The sequence below is a fragment of the Armigeres subalbatus genome, chromosome 3 (genome assembly GCF_024139115.2).
Source record: "Armigeres subalbatus isolate Guangzhou_Male chromosome 3, GZ_Asu_2, whole genome shotgun sequence".
Classification (NCBI taxonomy): domain Eukaryota; kingdom Metazoa; phylum Arthropoda; class Insecta; order Diptera; family Culicidae; genus Armigeres; species Armigeres subalbatus.
In genome coordinates, this window is record NC_085141.1 from 257,807,703 (window position 1) to 257,826,180 (window position 18,478).

At 40.5% G+C, this 18,478-nt stretch overlaps 2 long non-coding RNA genes across 3 annotated transcripts; both read left to right on the top strand.

The window, feature by feature from the left end:
* Positions 1 to 2,351: 2,351 nt before the first annotated feature.
* Positions 2,352 to 14,187, top strand: LOC134223804 (uncharacterized). 2 transcript variants are annotated; one of them, XR_009982725.1, is made up of 6 exons: positions 2,352 to 3,013; positions 11,349 to 11,618; positions 11,687 to 12,382; positions 12,451 to 13,012; positions 13,081 to 13,776; positions 13,839 to 14,187. It is a non-coding gene; the product is annotated as an uncharacterized LOC134223804 (long non-coding RNA). The 2 variants fall into 2 exon arrangements; XR_009982724.1 differs by lacking the exon at positions 2,352 to 3,013 and having other exon boundaries at positions 10,791 to 11,618.
* Positions 14,188 to 15,777: 1,590 nt separating this feature from the next.
* On the top strand, positions 15,778 to 17,094 carry LOC134219202 (uncharacterized). The gene is made up of 3 exons (XR_009981514.1): positions 15,778 to 15,888; positions 15,954 to 16,025; positions 16,452 to 17,094. It is a non-coding gene; the product is annotated as an uncharacterized LOC134219202 (long non-coding RNA).
* The last annotated feature ends 1,384 nt before the right edge of the window (positions 17,095 to 18,478 follow it).

Genomic DNA, 18,478 nt, shown 5'->3' on the forward strand with positions numbered 1-18,478 from the left:
GTTCAGAGGAATATTAAAATTCATCAATTTTACAATCAAACTTCATGCCAAACACTGTCAAATGCTTTCTCTATATCAAGAAGAGCAACTCCAGTAGAATATCCTTCAGATTTGTTGAGCCGAATTAAGTTCGTAACTCTTAATAACTGATGAGTGGTTGAATGCCCATGACGAAAACCAAATTGCTCATCAGCAAAAATAGAATTGTCATAATATGAACCATCATTCTATTTAAAATAATCTTTTCAAACAGTTTGCTTATTGAAGAAAGCAAACTGATTGGGCGATAACTAGAAGCCTCAGCTGGATTTTTGTCCGGCTTCAAAATTGGAACAACTGGCGTCAACTATGTCAATTGAAAACATTTGTTAAATTAATCAACCAAAAAAAGGATGAAGAGCTCTCATTAAGTTTTTTGATAAGTATGTAGAAAAAACCATCACCACCCGGTGCTTTCATATTTTTAAATTTTCTAGTAATAGATCTCACTGCATCCAAATTAGTTCCCAACGAAGGGTCAAATTGGTTGAGAATGTCTTCGAAGCTCCGTGTAACCTGATCCTCAATTGGACTAGTGAGACCTAGACTAAAATTATGGGCAGACTCGACAGACTCGAACTGCTGAGCAAGTTCTTCAGCCTTTTCGCCATTTGTTAATAAAATTTTATTTCCCTCTTTAAGGCTCTATAAACCGTAATCAATTTGATGATGAAGATGATTTTGTTCTCATTCGCACTAATACTAATGCAATTTTAGCCAAAATTCAATATTTGACTGCTATTCACCAAATTACCTTTGTCAACGTATATTCATGGTATTTTCATATAAATTTTTCACTCACCTAGCTAATTAATTATCAATTAATTGACTAAAAAGCGCTTAAAACTGCTTTTTTCCTAGACAAATTTTCGTATGCTAATTATACACACACCAACTCCGAACGATCGAGACACACACATACTCATGCACTCAGTTTTTCACTTGTTCTTTTCTCGCCGTTTTCTTGATTTTATCACAACTAAACATAATTCACTACCTAACTTTCACTTTTGTTTTTGATGTTGAACACCAATTTCTTCACTTCATGTCGAAAAACCAACGAAAACTGCTTTAAAAAATTTGAAGTGAGAGACAAATTTGACGGCCGTGTTAGAAATATCAAAACAATACATCGAATATGCTAGTCGACACGCAAACAACTTTATGCATATACAAGAAAAGAATCATCATTTCATCGTTGCCAGATTTATTTGATCAAATAATTACTGCGGTTTGTAGAATTAATCAAATCCACCAGAAAAAAAAAAGATTATGCAAGCTTTTGTTGGCAGGGTGGATAATGGTTGACATTTAATTTTACCGTACCATTCATCCTACCATGCAGTCAAAAAAAAAAAAACAAAACTACGGCAGCCGCAGCAGCAGCCACGACCAAGCAGACGACAGCACATACTTTTACTATTTTCTCCCCCCACAATCACTGTTTTCGTAGAATAATTTCTCAACGTATAGCCGGTTTTGGTGGCAAATATACATTTCGTTATTCCTTACTCATTTTACAGATTAGAACTAATAAATCAGTATCTGTGGCTAGTGTGATATTTATCTATGCAATATTTACATCACTTATCAATTATCTTCACTAAAGCATCGTTCTTTATTCACGCACCAACGTGCCACCCTTGCACATTAAACTCCTCTCTCTACTCTCAATGTTACACACTAATTCTAGAATACCACATCCTCCCCTGACAGAAATATGAATGTATAAACCCAGAAAACAATTTGTGAGATGTTAGATGCTGGTTAGGTAGGTTAGATATGCTCTTTAAAAAAACATAACCATGTTCATGCTTTTATGCTGATACCGTTTTTCTTCTTCCAGTTCTTGTTCGCCAATGACAACGGCTCCGCGAGGCAGTGGAAATCAAAAACAATATTCAGAGCTCAATTAGCGGAAAAAAACCGTAATCGCGTGTTCGAACGGTCATTTATTATGCGCGAGATTGTGCGTTCCCTAGCAGGGGGATTCTAAGCAGTTCGAGACAGCGGGCTTCCTTTATTCGCGTGTTTGTGCTCATCAGGAGATGTGCATCCGGAGTAAATATTAAATACATAGTGCAAAACATCCTCCAAAGGTTGCTGTGGAGAAGTTGAGAATATTCTCGCTGGGACCAATGCCCTGATGCAGTTCTCTCCCGCCACGGTACCATTAGCACTTAGTGCTGCAGCAAAAATGTCGGCGTTCCTTTTCGGATCCTCGTCTTCGATTTTATTTTCTATACTATCAAAAAGGTTGATTGCTATACATTGATTGCTTCAAGAGTGTCATAATCAAATAGTTTTTGTTTTTAATTTATTTGCAGTTACCACCATCGACCAGACCAATGCGTTCTATGCTGATATTGTGTAGGAGGACCCTGCTCCGGAGACTGAGCCGGCTAGTAAAAAAGGAGCAAGCATCTCCGTTGGCGCTGATAAATAATATTGTGGCTTCAGGAGCAGAATCATCTTGAGGAACAGCGACAATGCACAACGATTGGTGCCAATCCATACGGCACCGTCACTGGTCCATTTGTGATTACCGTTTTCGCAACCCACCTGATTCATGAAGGCCGTAAAATCTGACGTTCGCTTCTGGCAGCAGGACCCAAACTTAAGGCCCTCGTGGAAGATTGGCACCCCGGATGAAACACACATTTTGGTCGTTTTTGGTTCCCTCGAACGAGTAAGTGCAACCGCCATGTTTGCATGTCGTTCCGGGTTGTATCTCCGTCGGATCGGATATGTTTTTAACCAGAGCAGGGCCTACAGGAAGATTATCGATTTGACTTTTGAAAGCCGGCGCTACCAAAAATGTCGTTGGCGCTGATAAATAATATCATTGTGGCTTCAGGGGCAGAATCATCTTGAGGAACAGCGACAATGCACCAGAGAAGCAAACGCTTGCCTCAAAGCGGAAGATCAGCGGTCGACTGAGGAAGGAATTTGAAGCCAATCCGAATCGGTTCAAGTGAGTAGTACCTTTTTGTGAATGATTTATTATTTTCGTCACATTTGGTGTTGGTCTTAGGGCAAATTACGGCTGTAACATTTCAATTGTTGGCTCCAAACGAACACTTTTGGGATTTCGATAGGAATCCCTCTGGAATTTCTATTGAAATCCTGGGATTTTCGATACTCTGGGACTTTTGATTAGATATTTCGATAGAAAACCCGGGATTCTAAGAATCCATCTGGGTTCCCGATGGGAATAATTTTAGGTATACTAAAAGAACAAAGTTTCTGAAATTCCTACGGAAATACTTCTGAGATTTTGAAAGGAATCTTTTTGAGATTTTTAAGGGAATTCCTACGGAAGTCTTTCTTGGATTTCTAAGGAAACATTTGGGATTTCGACGGAAATACTTGCGAGATTTCAACGGAAACCCTTCTGGAGTGTCGATAGGAATCTTTTTGGGATTTCGAAGGCAATACTTTTGAGATTTCGACGGAAATACTTCCGAAATTTTGATACGAACCCTTGAGAATCTGATACAAACCCTCTTGGGACTTTTTTAGGATTACGAAGAGATAACTTTTGGGATATCGACGGGAGTAATTCCGAGATTTAGGCTCTGAGATTTTGACAAGAATACTTCCAAGATTTCGAAATGAAACCTCTTAGGATTCCAATGGAAATGTTTCGAAGGTCTCAATGGGAATTCTTTTGGAATTTCGAAAAGAAAACTTTTGGGATGTCGACGGAAATACTTCCGATATTTCAACGGAAATCCTTCTGAAGTGTCGATAGGAATTCTTCTGAAGTGTCGATGGGAATCCTTTTGGGATTTCGAAAGCAATACTTTTAATATTTCATCGGAAATACTTCTGAGATTTCAATGGGAATCATTTTGGGATTGCGAAAAGATTTTTTTGGGATCACAAAAGGATAACTTTTGGGGTACCGTCGGGAATATTGCCAGTGATGAACTTAATTCCAAATTAAAAGATTACCTTAATAAAGAATTATAAAATAGACGGGAATATTTTGATAGCAAACGCTCTTAGGGATTCGATGGGAATCAGTCTGGGTTTTTGGATGGGAATCCTGTTGTTGGGATATCGAGGAAAATTGCTGGAATCTCTGAAGAAACTCCTGAGGGGATCTCTGATGTAACTTCTGGAAGAATCGCCGAAGGAACTCCTGGAGCAATCTTCTTCTTGCGAGAAGCTCCGAAGAAGCTCCTGCAGGAATCTTCCATGGAACTTATGGAGGAACCTCCGAAAGAACTCCTGGATTTTCTTCCTCAGAAGGATCTTCAAGGAATTCGTGGCGGAAACTCCGAAAGAACTCCTGCAGGAATCTCCGAAGGAACTGCTGCAGGATTCTCCGAAGTAACTGCTGTAGGAATCTCCGAAGGAGCTTCTGCAGGAATCTTCCATGGAACTTATTGAGGAATCTCCGAAGGAACTTCTGTAGGGATATCCGAAGGAACTCCTCGAAAAATTTCCGAAGGAACTCCTCGAGGAATCTCCGAAGGAAATCCTCGAGGTATCTTTGAAGGAAATTCTGCACGAATCTCCGAAGGAACTCCTGCAGGAATCTCCGAAGGAACTCATGTAGGAATCTATCAAGGAACTTCTGAGGGGATCTCCGACGGAACTTCTGGAGGCATCGCCGAAGGAACTCCTCTAGGAATCTCCGAAAGAATTCTTGGAGGAATATCCTAAGGAACTCTTGGAGGAATTTTCGAAGGAACTCCTGGAGGAATCTCTCAAGGAACTCCTGGAGGTATCTCAGTACGGATTCCTGTGGGAATCACCGAATTAATTCCTTGGTGCATCTCCGAAATAATTCTTGGAGGAATCTCCGAAGGAACTCCTGAAGGGTTTTCTTCCTCAGAAGGATTTCCTGGAGGAAACTCAGAAGGGTTTTCTGGAGGCATCTCAGACGAATTTCCTGGAAAAATCTTCCAGGAATTCTTTCAAGAAGCTCCGAAGAAACTCCTGCGGGAATCTGCGAATGATCTTCTGCAAGAATCTTCGAAGGAACTATTGGATGAATCTCCGAAGGAATCCATGTATGAATCTACGAAAAAAAAATCATGTAGGAATCTCTCAAGGAACTTCTGGAGGGGTCTCCGATGAAACTTCTGGAGGAATCTCCATAAGAATCCCTGGACTAATCGCCGAAGGAGCTCCTGGAGGAATCTCTGAAGGAACTGCTGCAGGAATCTTCGAATGAGCTCCTGAAGGAATCTCCTAAGGAACACCTGAGGGGTTCTCCGATGGAAGTTCTGGAGGAATCTCCGAAGGAACTCATGGAGGAATCTCCGAAGAAACTCCTGGAGGAATCTCCGAAGGAACTCATGCTGGAATCTCTGAAGAAACTCCTGAGGGGATCTCTGATGTAACTTCTGGAAGAATCGCCGAAGGAACTCCTGGAGCAATCTTTTAAGGAACTCCTGCGGAAATGTCCGAAGGTACTCCAGCAGGAATCTTCGACCAGGGCCACCTCAATGTCCCATCCGGAGCAGAAGCCGCCGCCAGTGGTCGTCATCACGCGGAACCGAAGGGGTATTGATCTGGATGGTTCGGACCGGGCGCCATGTTCATCGAGATCCACCAGAGTGCCGAATGGGATACGGTAGGGTAGTCTCACTCCCGTATGGGACTAGGCATCAACAGTTACAGTCCCCAGAGCGAATAGCTAGATCTGTACTACGGTCCCCGGCAGGACCAGTCAGTAGAAACACCCAGCTGGGGCTATAAACCTTTACCACCGCCGTCGGTTATTACCAAACAACCGAAGAGAACGCACTCGTACTATCAGAACGCTGCCACGCTTGAAAGTCTTGCCGAAAAGGTGCACTCGTTCTACCCAAGCGCCAACCAACGCATGTCAGCAGTAACCGGTGTCATCATGTCGCAATCCCACCAAAGGTTTCCACAGAGCGGTTCCGTTCAACACCAGCCACAAGTCGAAAACGCAGACCACCAATCACTCGGGAGACACGCACTGTTACCATAGATATAATAATCAAGATGTTGGGGTCAGAACAAATTAGTACTCATTTTATGGTTCCAAGTAACGCTTCAAAATAAATTTGGTAAAACTGAGCAAACCTACAACTTAAATTTGTATTTGTTCTAATTTTAAACCGTTGTCATGGGTTTAACCAAATTTGTTTGGTTATCATTTTCCGATCGATGTCGGTTGAGTATTTTGGAGACATGTTGGAGATAAATTTATTATTTTCTTCGCATTTTAATAATTCTGTTTTCTTTTAGGTCGTTTCATATCAAGAACAGGTTATAAAATCGGGACAAATGCTCTTTCAAACACTTCCGAATAAATAAAAGACTATGCGGTATGCGGGGGCAGCGTTTCGTGATTTCGCTTGACGACGGTGTAAGTCGGCGTTCTTTTCCTGCGAACATAATGAATATAGAAAATGTCTTTGGAGACAAATTTCTGAAAATTCTTTTAAGTTTTCCCGGCAAAATATTCAGAGTTTCCCTAAAAAACGTTCAACAATTCTGGCAATTTTTTACTGAATTTCCCGGTGTACTTTTTTTTTAATTAGCAATTATTCTGAGTTTAAATGATCAGCTTTTAGATAATGACTGTTCTGTTTATTGAGAGGACACTTTTAGGCTGTGAACCGTTCCACCGATTCGTTTAACTGTTAGTTAAAATTTGGCATTCCGATGGTTATTTTCCATTCGTGGTTAAAATTTTACTCCGAAGCCGACCCATTTGAGTTTTGACAGATTGATAGTTATTTGGAACGAAATGGATTTGGCGCCAATTTTCTCGCGAACAAAGTTTTACTATCGAACTGTCAAATCTAACCATGCTCCGGAGCAGGGTTATTTTTAACCACGGCGAAATAACCATCGAACTGTCAAATTTTAACTAAAAGTTAAACGAATCGGTGGAATGGTTCACAGCCTTACATGACGATATAAAACAGAAAGATTGGTCAATTTTGATGGAGTTTGCTTTATCGTATATTATAATACACTGTCAATCAACTGTATTTTTTAAAAAGAGATCAAACAGTTTAAATCCAACAAAATGGCGCCTATTGTCAAAGCTTCTCGAATTTCGAGTAAACATAAGCTTCCTAACACATTTTTTCATAAGCAAAATTGACAGTTTGTAAAAAAAATTAAATCGGCATATCAACAAAATCATCAAGAAGATCGGAAAGAAACACACTGTCATTGATTTGTCGATATCCAGAAACATTAGTACCTGTGGCAGCCCAAAAACGGAATATAAACGATTTTAGCTGTTAAAAACCAATAAAATTAGATTGTTTTGAATATCGCAAATTTTTGAGTTAGAATTGTTTCGTTGATAATTGGATTTCATTTCAAGAAAGTCAGATAATATATTCAAGGAAAAAAAAAAGATTTCTAAAAAGATTGAAGTTTAAAAAACATCGACAATACAATGTGTCCTCTTTATAAACTGAACAGTCCTTATTTTAACGAAAATTGGTTTCAAATTTCAACGTGAAAGTATTCTGGATGGTCAGGGTAAAACAAAATGGGTTTTCTTATTCAGAAATTTGTTAAATGCTTCGGAATTACTACGAGAAATTCTTTGAAACTTTCACGAAAATTTTCACTGTAAATTCTTTTTTATTTCCACGGGAAATTCTTCGGAATTACTACGAATAAATCTTCTGAATTCAAAGAGGAATCTCTTCTACACTCCAACAAAAATTGCTTCGGAATTTCAACAAGAATTTTTACGAAAGTTTTCAAGATTTACGGAATTCATTTACGCGATTTTGAACAACCACAGGGAACAAAATTATGATATGACGCATACCACAAAACCATTTTTTTCGTGATCTCGAGCAAGAATTTTTCCGTTGTATGATTAAATACGTCTTATCTATTTGGAAATAATATTATATTCCACCATCAATCAACATGATTTACCAAAAATAATCTTGGTTAGAGTATGCAACTGATGAAAATTTTCACGAACCGTATCAACACCGTCTTTTACATATTTGTATCGATTTTTGAGATAGAGAATCATTGTGAAGGAATTTATCACAACCGGAAATATTGGCCTATTATTATGTGTGCAGCTCAAAACCGAATTTTTGAACTCACGACAATCCATTTTTCTCCTATTAGTCGCAAGATTCATCACTGCGCATCTGGTTGCGAACAATGTGAACTAGTTGCGCAATGATGCGTTATAAGTTGAACGCGAATAAAATCGGTTTTCGCGAGTTTGAAATTCGATTTTCAACTGGAACCATAATACATGTCTCAAAGATAGAACCAGCAATCAAGTGCCGCGTAAAAAAGATAATGGGACGCACTACGGTGCGTACCAATGAGGCGAATTTCGGCGCAGATGCAGAAAAACACTTTGAGAATGTTGGGGAATAAATAGCTGCATATTTTTATCTCAAAATCCAGTACCCAGTCGAGACCTCGAAGCGAGCCCTTGCCTTTTACCACCAATTCTAAAATTAAAACCACAGATTATCTATGTTAAAACTTATAAACCCACGATCTGGAACAACCAATCGAAAAACGTCTCAACTAAAGGGTAGGCCGATTTTCTTTTCAGGTTTCTCAAAGTCAGAGCATATCCCGCCACGGAAGCGGAAAGTTAAATCCTCTCACTGTGTGTTTCTGGGATTGCATTGCATCGTTCGGAGGATGAAATTGTAGGAATTAGCCAAAGTTTTTGCCGTTTAACTAACACACGTGGGTTGACCCGGGGTAACTCCCAAAGTTTAGAAATGTGATTAAATTCGCTATTGTGTCCGATAAACAGGTACAATTTCACCTATTAATTAACATTCTAGAATCCACTACTTTGACACACTTTTACTAATATTTACGCCTTAAACTGACTTCTAGACACACTTTGTTCGCGTTCGGTAGTCATACAACAATAAAGCGTAAAACGGTAGTTTTTAATACTTCATCCTATATTAGCATCTCAAGGCTATTTCCTCAATGGTCGTGACGTACATCTGTCCAGTTTCGGTATCGAAAACCGCCAACTCAAACCTCCTTTGTCTGACAGATGATTTAAGATCAGAGACTTAGAACCGAAATTGTCCTTTCATTACTCCTGGGAAACGCACAAAACAAGTTAAATATGAAACGAAAATGAGAATAGTTTTTTCATGATTTTTTAAATCGTCGTGACTTCTTTCACATGAATTGTGTCTACAGATTTTGTTCCTATCATAGACCGAAGAAAAGATTTCAAATCGCCAGTCTTAAGTAAATATTAACTCACCACTTGATCTCTCTTTTATACACTATTGTTCAGAGCTTTTTCAGATTGAAGAAAACAGAGACTGCATGGCCTTTAGTCCTTGTATTTAGCTAGCATTGTTCTAGAAACTTAATCTTGTGTTGACCAGGTTCCGGCGAAATTTATACCTGTACTGGCAGAATCAAGCCTCATGGATTAGGTTGAAACCGGTGGAGAACCTCCTTTTCCTAAGTTGACTGAAGGGTTCATCAATTGGTAGCCTGTGTTGCCCAGCTATGGCTGTGAAATACAGTTATCAACGATGTTTTTATTTATGATTGTATACTGTTGTATATAAGTATTAACACAATGAGTCATTATGTTTCGCGTTTAGTTTACATATCTATCTTTAACTAATTTGACCGTTTTGCTGTCTCTTATTTAACTTCTTTTTGTCGCAAGATAGTTTTAACATAGACAAACAGGCGAACCACTTCTATTAAATCCATTGTACATTACATTACATTTTGGTGAGGCGTTATTAGTAACCATTTTTAAAATTCATTGTCATTTACGGACTACGGAACTGAATCACTAATTGGGATTGTGAGATTCTACTTTGTTTGGGTGATGTTAAGCGGATGACAGAATATGGACAGGTGACGACTACACTAGACATTTTGAAAGATCGATCTGGATTTAGGTCGGACACGCCCAATGAAATGAACAATGAATACTTTTTTGCATTGAAAGGGCCTTATCTGCGGTTAAATTGTAAAATGTTCAGAATGTTAGTGTATGTAGTCAAGAAATATGAGTTTTAATCATCCATTTCTATAATAATCATATTTTATTAGAGAAAGCTAGATGACATAATATGGATTAGTCACCACTATCCCTTGTTGGACACCGTCCGAAGGATAGATCCGATTTGCTACTTTTCCTGGGAAGATTGTGCTAGAAGAAATGGGTGTGACGGGTGGCCGTTTAGGCGTGCCGTGTTCTGGGGACGTGAAAACGATCAGCTTCGACTGATTTCCATAGAACTGAGAGAATTAATAACTTGACGCAAATGGATCAGGGCGGATTGTATCATAGAAACTAGTTAAATGAGTAATCTTGAAACTGTCTCGATTATTCCTTTATTGCCACTCCTTGGTGCAAAGAACATATGTAGAGAACAACGTGACGTCTTGAAAAACCGCTGTCCTGTGACCAACTCTGATATGTAGAACGATCATTTCAAAACTGACAACCTAATTCCGGGTGAACTCCAATGACCAATCCAAGAACAACGTTACGATACTTTCATAATTTCTTTGTGATCGAACCCTCGCCAGTTTCCATTTTTGAAGGTTGTTTTTGTTTGGGAAAAAATAACTTTCGAAAATGTTGCTATGACAGCAGTGCTAAAATTTGTTCTAATGGGGCATCAATAGATTACGTACTGCAGCGACGCTTTCATTTCTGGGTACCGAGGATCGTTTATAGCGTACGAAACTGGAACCACAAAAAATCGCCAGTTTCATATTGATTGTTGCTCTTACGGTCTAGCCTATAATCCGACCTTGTCCAAGCAGCTCCCATTGCCGGCGGCACATTTGACCGCTGACGTTACGAACCTCCTCTGCCATCGCGTACACCGAAATACAGTCCATCGCCACTGGGCTGGGCGCGACTGGATCCCTCCAAAGGAGCTCCGTCCGGCGTTAGATTACTCCAGCGATATGGAAGCCACGTGGCCCACCCGGCCATGGTACACACGTGAGCACTCAAACCCTTGGAGGTGATCCAGAATTTTAACTCAATCCCGCGCGATCGACGCCGTGTAGCTGACCATCTGCAGGGCGAAAACGACGGAAACCTTTCAGCTCCCAAGTACTCACAGCCCATCTGAAGGGATCCTCGAGATCATCACCAGCGTTTGACCGCCAGTCCATCGATCTTTACCTCGGATTAATATCGAGCTTAGCTTGCGACGAGTACCCAGCAGTTCTGCCATCTGTGAACAGCGAGCCTCACGCGACATCCTAAATAAGAAGCGAGTGCATCGGTTCTCTTGTTCCGCTGAAAACATACATGACGTACTTAAGAACACCGAAAACATCTTCAGCAGCTGGTGGTACTTTCATGTATTCACTGCCGGTACGGTCTATATCCTCGCAACATATTGGGCCGTCGTCAATTCGTTCGCCAAGTGTCCGGCGTATGCGACAGCTGCTGAAAATGACTCAAGCTGGTCCGGGTGACGTATCAGGAACGGCAATGGCAGCCCTCACCGGCCATCAGAGCCCGGCACCTACACCGAGCACAAAACTGCCCCGCAGCCACCACCCGATCGACATCAACCCGGCCGAGTATTCTAAGCTCAAGCTAGATAAGACAGGTGAGACGGAACATGTTAACAAATTAGTAACTATGAATTAACTATTTGTTTTGCTTTTCTTCTAACAGTGTTTGACGCAATCGAATATCCGGAATGCTATGGATCCATCTGCTTACCGGTCATGGACTCCGAGCATGTGTGAAACGTATGAAGCGCAGCAACCGATGATCCGACCGGCATTGGATTACTCTAGCGATACAGAAGCCACTATCGGATCGCGGCCCACCCGGCCATGGCAAACACGAAAGCTCGAGACAGCACTCAAACCCTTGGAAGTGGTCCAGAAATTGCCAACTTTAACTCAATCCCGCGCGATCGACCCGGGGCATGTATGGGTCTCCAGAGCCGTGTAGCTGACCGTCTGCAGGACGAAAGCGACGAAATCCTTTCAGCTCCCAAGTACTCACTGCTCATCTGAAGGGAGCCTAGAGATCTTCACCAGCGGTTCACCGCCAGTCCATAGATCTTAAGAACACCGAAAACATCTTCAGCAGCCGGTGGTACCTTCATATACTCACTGCCGGTACGGTCTATGTCCTCGCAACATATTGGGCCGTCGTCAATTCGTTCGCCAAGTGTCCGGCGTATGCGACAGCTGCTAAAAATGACTCAAGCTGGTCCGGGTGACGCACCAGGATCGGCAATGGTAGCCCTGACCGTCCATCAGAGCCCGGCACCTACACCGAGCACAAAACTGATCCGCACCCACAACCCGATCGACATCAACCCGGCCGAGTATACTAAGCTCAAGCTTGATAAGACAGGTAAGACGGAACTTGTTAACAAATTAGTAACTATGAAATAATTATTTGTTTTGCTTTTCTTCTAACAGTGGTTGACGCAATCGAATGTCCGGAATGCTGTGGATCCATCTGCTTGCCGGTCGTGGACTACGGGCCACGTCGAAACCGTCTCAAGGGCAGCAACCATTGATCCGAGATTTGAATCGACCCGGGTCCCGTATGGGTCTCCGGAGCCGTATCGCTGACCGTCTGCAGGACGAAAACGACGGAAACCTTTCAGCTCCCAAGTACTCACTGCCCATCTGAAGGGAGCCTCGAGATCTTCGCCAGCGTTTGACCGCCAGTCCATCGGTCTTAAGATTCCGAAAACATCTTCAGCAGCCGGTGGTACCTTCATATATTCATTGCCGGTACGGTCTATGTTCTCGCAACATATTGGGCCGTCGTCAATTCGTTCGCCAAGTGTCCGGCGTATGCGACAGCTGCTGAAAATGACTCAAGCTGGTCCGGGTGGCGCACCAGGATCGGCATTGGCAGCCCTCACCGTCCATCAGAGCCCGGCACCTACACCGAGCACAAAACTGCCCCGCACCCACAACCCGATCGACATCAACCCGGCCGAGTATTCTAAGCTCAAGCTAGATAAGACAGGTGAGACGGAACATGTTAACAAATTAGTTACTATGAATTAATTATTTGTTTTGCTTTTCTTCTAACAGTGATTGACGCAATCGGAATATCCGGAATGCTGTGGATCCATCGGCTTACGGTCATGGACTACGGGCCATGTGTGAAACGTATGAAGCGCAGCAACCGATGAACCGACCGGCGTTGGATTACTCGAGCGATACGGAAGCCATCATCGGATCGTGGCCCACCCGGCCATGGCATACACGAAAGCTCGAGACAGCACTCAAACCCTTGGAGGTGGTCCAGAATGTGCCAACTTTAACTCAATCCCGCGCGTTCGACCCGGGGCATGTATGGGTCTCCAGAGCCGTTTAGCTGCCGTCTGCAGGACGAAAGCGATGAAATCCTTTCAGCTCCCAAGTACTCACTGCCCATCTGAAGGGAGCCTAGAGATCTTCGCCAGCGTTTGGCCGCCAGTCCATGGACCTTAAGAACACCGAAAACATCTTCAGCAGCCGGTGGTACCTTCATATATTCACCGCCGGTACGGTCTATGTCCTCGCAACATATTGGGCCGTCGTCAATTCGTTCGCCAAGTGTCCGGCGTATGCGACAGCTGCTGAAAATGACTCAAGCTGGTCCGGGTGGCGCACCAGCATCGGCAATAGCAGCCCTCACCGGCCATCAGAGCCCGGCACCTACATCGAGCACAACACTGCCACGCACCCACTATCCGATCGACATCAACCCGGCCGAGTATTCCAAGCTCAAACTGGATAAGACAGGTGAGACGGAACTTGTTAACAAATTAGTAATTATGAAATAATTATTTGTTTTGCTTTTACAGTGGTTGGCGCAATCGAATATCCGGAATGCTGTGGATCCATCTGCTTGCCGGTCGTGGACTACGGGTTACGCCTGAACCACCTCAAGTGCAGCATCCGATGATCCGAGATTTGTATTGCGTACTGGAATGCGATCGTATCCGGGTTGCTGGATGGATCGTGGGATCCTCAACATCGACACAAGCTGTGTCATAGATGTGCACTTTCACTAACTATTCTCCTGCGGCAACTGCCCGCAAGCTGCACCGGAACGGAACTTGGCCTCGGGACAGCACGGATGTTCTGTCGAAAATTCAAAACGCTGTAAAAATTGTAGGGGTTCCGTACTATTTAGTTGCTAAATATATAATTTTCCACGATCCTTTTCTTTATTGATAACTTATTTACATCCAACTGCCATTCGAGGCAGTTATGTATATGTACTTTTACTAGTACATATATATTCTGCCTCCGATGACAGCTGGGTGTAAATAAATCAACATGAAATCCCTTTTAAAACAACCCTAACCGCTGCCTAATCGCCCAAAGCGAAACATATCTAACGTTGATGTAACGTGAGTGTAACAGGTTAGATGGAATTATGCACCAAGCATAAACATACCTAACAAAAGTGTGTCATTCTAGCGTAACTTTAGCCTCACTTTACCCTAACCGTTAGAGAGAATGTTAGTGTAACTATCTCACAGGTTAGGTGCACATTATGCTAAAGTTAGAGTAACCTTCCTTGCTGGGAAATAATTAATGCAAATGAAAAGTTCACTTGTCAGATTGTCCAACCGTGATTCCGTTCGTTCGTGTTGATGGTGGTGTGGCCGCTCTGTCAATGTAAAACGAATATCCGTTGAATGGCATTTATTTATTCGCAGGTATTAATATTTAATCCGGTCTTCCTCCAGTGACACTAAAAAAAACAAAACAAAAATGGGAAATAAAACGTAAATTGGAAAATTGTGATTCATAACAATTGAAGATTTTTTTTTAACTCTATCTTTCAAGTCACTTACTTCCCCCTTTTTGATATTTGATTATTTGATAATAAGCTGATACTTTGGTTAAACATATAGAACGCATATCGGAAGAGAGTTCAGCATTAGTCATTTGCAAAAGAAAACCTGGAAGAGGTCATAAACTTCAAGACTACAATAAGATTCCAACTGTTACCCTGTTCACGTGGATTTGTCCCTAATAGAACGTATGAACTTATAGCAAAGCAATTATTCTATTTTTGAATTCGTAGTTTGTTCTGAATTGGATTGGAGATTAACTTGAGTAATGAAAAACAACATACTACGTACTCAAAGTTATATATACGAAATTTTCAATCTAACATAAAGCTCAAATGCGCAGTTAACTAGTTAATTATTGACAATCAATGCAATATTAGAGCATCATTATCGGTCGCGAGCATTTTAATTACCCGCGCAGCGCTTTCATTTTAGTTTCGTCACTGGTTTCCGTATCGGTCACTATTTTCGGCTCTTAATTTGGTTGCTGTATTCCGTACCGATGACGTTTGCCAGTTGACAGTTCATTAAATAGCAGCGCTCTTATCGCGCTACCAAATTTGGTCATCTGTCAGTCGCGCTACTGTTATAGCAGCGCGTTCAGTAGCGACTGGTAAAGTGTCGAGTAATGATACTGCGCTGCCAAACGGAATAAAACTCACCACCGGTAATCTTGATCTTACTGCCCGAATAGAAATAAATTGTACGCCGAATAGTTGATATTATTAGTTTTCTATTACACTTATAATCATCATAAACTGTATAATACATGTACATTCATACGGTTAAAAAAATTATCGGCCCAATCATATACCATGATTTGCAGATTATACGTTCTGTAGTAAGGATTACCTGACATAATTTTATTATAAACGTATCATATCATAAATGATTCAGATAGTTTTTTCCAACACAAAAATTATATGTTTTCTTTTTTAGTGTATTAGTGACAACCGCCAACCGCCATTCAAGTTTTTTCTCGAAGCAGCGGCGATGTGAAGAAAAGAAAATGTGAATGCTGAAACAAAAGAAGCGGATCAGAATGCATGTAAGTGGGAACTGAATATTACTAACTAAAAAGCTGATATAAATATAACCATTGTTTATTTCCAGAAAAATACAACCTCATAAAAGGAAAATGACGTACGCCATTACACTAGGGAATCACGAAATTTTTTTACGAAGGTAAGAATGGTCTATGACGGGCCTTATTTGATGTATGTATTCATATGTATGACCCATAATCGATCCGATAATTTAACAATTGAACAGAGTTGTACCTGGTACAAAGTATCCGTATGGCGGAATTTACAACCATCCGCAATACCCCTTCTATCGACCTTTGCCATCAAAAACTTTCATTCCCCAAAAAACCCAGATAATACACTTAAAGCGGCAATGGTGCCTTTCTTACCCATTATTAGAAAATGCGAAAAAAAACATTAGAGAGGTCAAAATAGCACATAAAGAAGAAAGATTCCATTATTTCCATTAATTCACATTTATTTGCCAGAACGGTTTGCTATTATAAAGAAGTCAGGGCACAGATGATGCTCAGGAATCCATATTTATGTGACAGCCATTAATTGTTTTCTTTAATTTATTTTATAGGAAATATACAAAGAGTCACTGATGGGAGAGCAGCATATTCTCTGGTCCAGACATGGACATGGACAAAAATTCTACATCACACAAAAATTGCATCAGAGGTTGCAATTGCATCAACAAGAACTTGTCATATGGAGAAAATTAAAAAAAATTGATTGACTACAACTCAGTGATAGAAAACTTTAATAACTATAAAAGATGTGAAATAAAATACTATTAACATCAAGATTAACACTTGTTTTGTGCTCAATTATTCTATAATGAACTGAAAAACCTAAATCTAATGGCAATCGTAGCAAGAATAGTAGTATTCTTAAACTATCATATCCTGTATCATCGTTCGTAAAATAGTATTATACATATTGTAATATGGCTATCATATAATTGAATGTTTATCAAACACCTTTCAATTTGGATTAACCATAGAATCTTCGCTTGTTTTAACAAAAATCATACTTTTGATCTTCTTTGTTGAATACAATCATAATCCGAATCATCGCATGACAAAAATATATGATTAGCTAACGATACATGGTAAAATTGCTTAGCAAAAATATATGGAAAAGTTGGCCTTTTTGAATGGTAACGATACTTAACAACCCATTCAGTGTATCTTCTGATATCGAATTATTGTAAACCCTATCGTAAATATTATTCATCGTATGATTATTGTTCGATATTTTTTATGATTCCATTAAAAATTCAATTACAATTATTTAAAATCAAAAAACGATAACTGGAAAAATAGTTGTATAATTTCATTCTATTCGGGTGGTGATGATTACTTACACGGATAGCAAATTGTGAACAATGCAAATTGATTGATGAAATAATTAAAATAATCCACACAATTGCGCAAATACCAGCCCGGGGAAAAAATCTTCTCCTTCTTTTGCTGGCATTACATTCCTAATATTGCCGCTTCATAGCTTAATATTAATTAAGTACATCCACATTTGTTCACTGTGAGGCTTCTAAACCAAGCCACCATCTTTGCATTTGCACATCATGAGGCTAACACGATGATACCCTTATGCCCAGGATAGTCGAGAAAATTTCCAACCCGAAAACTTCCTAAACCGGACCGGGAATCGAACCAAGCCACCCCCAGCATGGTCCTACCTTGCAGCCACGCATCTTACCACACGGCAAAAAGAAGAAAAAAACATATAAACTGTAAACCAATTCCTTTAGTTAATAAAGTATATTGTCACTACTCATGACATTGTTGGCATATGATTGTAGGCCGAATTCACCATATCCATTTCACATACACACTTACTATTAATACATTCCATGTTAATTATATAGTTCTTGAATTATTCATCTACCAACTTATATACCACTCACAGTCTCATGTATCCTGAGTACCCTTATGGTTACATTGAGTCGACGTAAAAGATCTCCATCCTATGCGGCTGCTCAGTTTATGCTTGACCTGGGCCCAGGTTGATTCCTGTCAACTTCCTTTATTTCTTTATAAGGGCTAGTTCCTCACGAGCACCTGGATCTGCCTTTGCTGCGATGACCCGCCAAATTTTAGTACAACGCTTGCTTGCAGACTTCGTCTCCGCGCTTTCCTACTGTTTGTTTGACCCACCTCCATTTTCGAGTTCTATTTTTATGCGATGAATGCAAATAAGTTAACCCTATAACAACTATATTGTCACAAACGAGTTTAATACCATGTAAACATTGTGTCTTATTGTTGTTTTTGTTAATTTATTGTTATAAATGGTTAATTAAATTGCGAAACATTACGATGAATATTAATTGCAAAACGCTCTTGCACAAATAGCTTTCTAAGAACGAATCAAAATTGAACGATATTACGCCGTAGTTCCGAAGATGTTCAAATTGGGTAATATTCTTCTTCAACATGCATGGTATTATCACTCTTTTACATTTACGCATTAGTTTAGTTTATTTATATATTTAAATGTCGTACGTTTGCTTGCATTGAACTTAACTTGTTGTAGAGATACTAATGTCATATAGCGTGACAATGGACTTGGCGTCGATTTACAAAA